The sequence below is a fragment of the Rhinopithecus roxellana genome, chromosome 2 (genome assembly GCF_007565055.1).
Source record: "Rhinopithecus roxellana isolate Shanxi Qingling chromosome 2, ASM756505v1, whole genome shotgun sequence".
Taxonomy (NCBI): domain Eukaryota; kingdom Metazoa; phylum Chordata; class Mammalia; order Primates; family Cercopithecidae; genus Rhinopithecus; species Rhinopithecus roxellana.
Window position 1 is genome coordinate 107,760,221 of NC_044550.1, and position 6,452 is coordinate 107,766,672.

Consider the following 6,452-nt stretch of genomic DNA (forward strand, 5'->3'; position numbering starts at 1 on the left):
GAGAAACATCTTGTTTTTATTTTATTTTAACTTTTTTAAAGCTGAGATCCTTGGATTTCATTAAAAGGGTCACAGATTTAGCAACAGCTGAAGTCAAAAGTGGGGACCTCACCATTTGATGTGGACGGGTCTGGACCTCTACAAGTTAATGAATAACAGTGAATCCCTCGATTTTCTGCTTGACTCATGCAAAGCTGTCAGAATTGGGTAGTGTATGGTCACAGGGACAGAAAAAGAAAATTCCCTAATCAAAGCTAAAGTACTTTCACTTCCTCTGTCTGGGTTTTATCTCTTTGCAACGCTGTAAAATAACACTGGCAGAAATTAACCTCTTGATCCAGGAAGAAACTGAGTTTCACAGCAAAGAAAGAGCCGATCATGGCAAAGCCGAGAGGCAGTCTCACTCCTGCTGATCCACTTTTCAGTGGTCAGACGCATTAGGGAACAAATCAGTATGCCCAGTAAAGTTCAGATTAACTAAGCATTTCGTTCTTAATTCGCTTTAATGACTCCAACTAGTTAAGTGAATGTGCTTGTTAAGAAATGAACTCACTTTTTTTCGTTACAGATGTACTATGATATATTATAACTATATTGTCATACAGTGAAATATCACAAGTGGAGGGAACTGTAGACCACCTAGTCTCACTCCCTTGTCTGAGAAATCAGGAAAACGAAACCTAGAGAGGTGAGTGACTTGCCTAAGGACACGCCACAAACCACCATACGTTTCTATCACACAAGTCATAAAACAACTGGACGTCTGGGACATGACATTAGCTTGAACTGATTGCAGAACTGATGGCAAGAAACAAGCGTGCATCATGGGGAAGAGTACCCTCTCATGGGCTCCACCTTTTTTTTTTTTTTGAGATGGAGTCTCACTCTGTCGCCCAGGCTGGAGTGAGTGGAGGGATCTCAGCTCACTGCAAGCTCTGCCTCCCGGGTTCCCGCCATTCTCCTGCCTCAGCCTCACGAGTAGCTGGGACCACAGGTGCCCGCCACCTCACCTGACTAGTTTTTTTGTATTTTTTAGTAGAGAAGGAGTTTCACCATGTTAGCCAGGATGGTCTCGATCTCCTGACCTCGTGATCCACCCGTCTCCGCCTCCCAAAGTGCTGGGATTACAGGCTTGAGCCACCACGCCCGGCCGGGCTCCAGCTTTAGCTAGACCGCATTACAGTTACTGGGCTCATGGCTACATGTCTCTGATTCTCATTTGTGACATCTGAAACATAGTACCACAAGCAAACAGATGTCCTGAGTAAGTGACTGTCCCTCACATCTATCCATGGGGATGTCAGGAAACTTTACTAATATTCAAAAGATTTCTTCTCTGTGAGCGCCTTGAGGACAGGCTGAGGTTTATTCTGTGTGTTATAGCTCCCCAGCTACCCTCTGATGTAGACTGTTCCTTTGGCCTTCAATGGAAGAGACTCCTCCTCAGAATTCAAACCCTTGTGTGGTCTTCTCCCATGCTGACTCTGGGCTTGGCCATTTGACTAGCTTTGGCCAATGGGATATTAGCAAGCATGCAGCAAGGTCTCATTGCCAAACACGATTGCCAAGGCTTGAGAAGCAAGCAAATAAATGACAGTTGTTGTTTTAAGTTTTAAAAAATTGGAATGGTGTCGTATGCATTATTAGCGAAATAAAACACATCGTCTCAACAATCCTTCATACCTATCCCTTATGCCTTATGACTCCTTATACAGATTAAATTTCCCACGATACTGGTTGACTAACAAATGGCTCTCAATAAGTAAATCGTACTGATGGTCTCCTAATGCAGTAGTTTTGGCTTAATATCTGTTCATATTCAGATATTATTAGTCCTTAATTCTTGCTAGTTTCTAAATACCACACAGATTGTTTTCTCTGCACTGTACATTTCTTAACTACATGCATTAACTTATTTAGCTATGATAGTGGTTGGAGCTGTAGTGAAAAACCTCATTTTCCTCTTTTTAAAAGAATTAAGGCTGCAGGCAGTGGATCGTGTCTGTAATCCCAGCACTTTGGGAGATCGCTTGAGCCTCGGAGCTCAAGACCAGCCCGGGCAACATGGCAAAACTTCATCTCTACAAAAATTACAAAAATTAGCTGGGTGTAGTGGTGCATGCCTGTAGTCTCAGCTACTTGGGAGACTGAGGTGGGAGGATCACTTCAGCCCAGGTGAATTCAAGGTTTGCATTGAGTCATGAGCGTCCCACCACACTCCAGCCTGGGTAACAGAGTGAGACCCTGTCTCAAAAAGAGAGAGAGATAATTAAATAAAAATAACATATGCCCATAAATGTAAAATAACAAATTTAGTAAACACTGATATTTCATAGCATTACAGGTCAGCCAATCTCAGAATAAAGGGAAGCTGTATATTCCCAGCAGAATTGAGATCTATGGAATTCTAGAAGCCAAAGTCCCTTAAATTTATTCACATTCCAAAAACTCGAAGTTCCCTCCTTCCATTTGAGGGGCCATTTTAATGAGAATTTAGTAAGATAATAGACACAAAATTTCTGGGAGAATGACTTGACAAAACACAGCAAGTTACAGAGACTGAAGTGGCAAGCCAGATATAATTAGCAACTTACCACTCACACGCTGAACTACACAGCCACTGTTCTTCTCTGCCCGCTCCTAATAACATTTCTTAATAAAAGCAACCATTTTTGTTTATTTATTTTTTCCTGAGACAGAGTCTCGCTCTGTCACCCTGGCTGGTGTGCAATGGTGTGATCTCGGCTCACTGCAACCTCCGCCTCCTGGTTTCAAGTAATTCTCCTGCCTCAGCCTCCTGAGTAGCTGGGATTACAGGCACGTGCCATGATGCCTGGCTAATTTTTTGTATTTTTAGTAGAGATGGGGTTTCACTGTGTTAGCCAGGTTGGTCTCGATCTCCTGACATCATGATCCACCCACCTCGGCCTCCCAAAGTTCTGGGATTACAGGAGTGACCCACCATGCCCGGCCAATTACAACCATTTTAACTATAGGCAAAGATAGTGTATAGTCTGTAGGCAGTCTAGTCAATTCATTATGAGATTTATAAAGGAAAGTTTATTATTTTAATTATCATCATTATCAGCACCTACAATACTGAGGCTTTATGGGATCATCTTTACAATCTCCTGAATGGATGAATTTAGACATAAGAGTTGCATCAACGCAGCTTCTAACCACAAATATAGAGAATTGAAACTGTGGGGTCAACAGAAGACTCTCCTCTCAATGCATCTATGTGAAAAGGCGAATTAGTACTGAACAACACAGTAATTACACTTTGCCAGGCTCTGTGAGGGCCAAATATAGAGAGAACTAATTGCTCAGTAATACTTAACATTTGTGCCAGCAATGAAGATCCAACTGTCAGTGAGCTGTTGGGTATTTGAGGCAATATCACGCATAGGTTTAATTTAAACTGGCTCTTCGAGTCTCAGAAGTAAACCTTTATTCACGGTGTTAAAGTACATTAAAATGGAGAGCAGGCCAGAGGAATCCATGAACATACCAAACCAGCAAGGACTCATGAGCAACCTCAGTCTGGCTTGATCTGCAAATGTAAGCGACAGATGCAAACATGATAACTTGAGCACTCTATCTTGTAAATGCCTATATTAAAGAAAAACATAAGCGCAACCAATCAGAAGCAACCAACAAACGTAATTATATAACTAAGGACTTTCCAGTGAGATAGACCAAACAAGGTAGCTGTATAACTGCAAACATTCAAGTGCTGTCTTTGCTCTACTTCTATTTCTGTCCTGAAAAAGCCTTCTCTCGTGTTCCATTGGTGGAGTTCTTCAACCACTTCTGGTTCATGAATCATGGCTGATTCAGAACCCCTGTAAAATTGCATTGTGCCTCAGTTTACTTTTTTATTTGTATAGATTTATGGGAGTACAAGGGCCATTTTGTTCCATGCATAGATTGCATAGTGATGGAGTCAGGGTCTTTAGGGTATTCATCAACCAAATAACATACATTATAACATTAGTATCAGTTTACTTTTTAACAATAGGAACAAAGGAGATTGGACCAACCAATGTTCTCTGAGTTGGCAGGAAGCCAAAGTGAGACTAGACATTTTCATCATTCAAACTTCTCATGGGTATGTAATGTGATTAATATATTATGAACCTAAAACAATGGTTAAATTCCCCGAGAGCACCAGACAGACAGTCACTGTGAACTGCGCTCAACTGGTCCCTTCACAGTCACCTTTCGGAAAGGACATGGTTCTGAGCTGTATTGGCTGAAATTCTAGGGAGCATTTCTTTTCTTTTTGAACCCTTTCTCTAAAGTGAAGATACAGTTCCTTTTCCCAGTGTCACTTCCATTTCTGCTCACTGAGCTTTGGCTGGTTTGAACTAGGCTCAAAGACCCCAGCAACAACTTTAACAAAAGAGAAAATAACAAATGTCCCTCTTCCTACTCTCACTCATGTCTGCTGAGTGGTATTGAACTTGAACTTCCCCTCTGAAAAAGAAACCAATGTTTGCCACACAGAGCTTCTGGTTTAACCTAAACTTTTTTTTTTTTTTTTTAAGGTGGAGTCTTGCTCCGTCATCCAGGCTGGAGTGCAGTGGCGCGATCTCAGCTCACTGCAAACTCTGCCTCCCAGGTTCAAGCAATTCTCATGCCTTAGCCTTCTGAGTAGCTGGGACTACAGGTGCCCACCACCATGCCTAGCTAATTTTTGTATATTTAGTAGAGATGGGGTCTCACCATGTTAGCCAGGATGGTCTCAATCTCCTGACCTCGTGATCCACTCGCCTCGGCCTCCCAAAGTGCTGGGATTACAGGTGTGAGCTACTGCACTGGGCCTAACCTAAACTTTTACTTATTTATTTTATTGCATTGTTTGTAATTTAACAAGGTAGTTGAAAAGTGATACTTTTTTTAATTTCATGATATATGCACTGTTTTATTCCTTCATTTTAAACCACTCTATCAACGTATGGTTAATATACAAAAAGCTGTACATATTTAATATATACAACTTGAGAAGCTTGGAGACAAGTATACTTCCATGAAACCATCACCACAATCCTTACCATAAGCCTGTCCATCACCTTCAGAAATTTCCCTTTAATCTCTTTATTATTATTTTTGTGGTCTGACCAGAATTTTCCAGGCTGGAATTTCCTAATCCTAGCAAGCCTGGGGGCTTGGGGTACTGCAGGAGACTAGGGCATGTTTCATCCCTATTTTCATCTATTTACATCTGCATAAGGCAGACACCCCCAGAGCGGCCATTTCAGAGGCCTCCTCTGGGAACGCGTTCTTTTCCCAGGGCTGTTAATTATTAATATTCCTTACTGGGGAAAGAATTCAGCGATATTTATCTTACCCATTTTCAGAAATAAGAGAAATATGGCTCTGTTCCGCCTGGCCCACAGACAGTCAGACTTTTAAGGTTATCTCCCTTGTTCCCTGAAAATCACTGTTACCCTGCTCTTAAGGTGCCAGATTTTATATTGTTCAAATACACACACTCTACAAACAATTTGTGCAGTTAACACAATCATCACAGGGTCCTGAGGCGACATTCATCCTCAGCTTACGAAGATGATGGGATTAAGAGATTAAAGTAAAGAAAGCCATAGGAAATCACAAGAGTATTGATTGGGGAAGGGATAAATGTCCATGAAATCTTCATAATTTATGTTCTTCTGCCACGGCTCCAGCCAGTCCCTCCGTTCAGGATCCCTGACTTCCCGCAACACTAATGGAACAGACTGGAGAGCCTATAAATAAACCCATGCATAGATGGTCAAGTGTTCTTTGACAGGACTGCCAAGAACACACCACAGAGGACAGGATGATCTCTCCAGTAAATGGTGTTTGGAAAGCTCAGCATCCATATGCAAAAGAATAAAATGGAACCCTGTCTCACACCATACACAAAAAATCCACTCAAAGTAGTTCAAATACCTAATCATAAAACATGAAACTGTGAAAGTCTTAGAAGAAACACAGAGGAAATAGCTTTCTGACATTGGCCTTTGCCAATGATTTTTTTGGATGTGACACCAAGAACCCAGGCAGGCAACACAAGCAAATATAGAAAGTAGGTAATGTCTTGTTGTCTCTTATAAATCTATGAAATGAAATGGATTTGGGTGAATGGGGTCTCTCCTTTATTAACAGTGTTATGACATGGCTGTTCAATCCCTAGGCCCTGAATTTGATATGTATTAAAATCAAAAGTAAAATTTTAGACACAAGTTCACTATCCTCCTCCATTTAAAATATCCTAATTAAATCCAAGAGGCATCTAATAAATGGAAACACAAATGTCTGACAAAACTTCCACGTGATCACAGAAGGAAGTCTCAAGTATCAAAAGCAAGCCATAACTTACCATAATCAGATGGAATGGGTTATTGGTGAGAGTTTATGATCATGCAAATTGATCTCCATTTTATAATGCAAATTTTAAATCAACA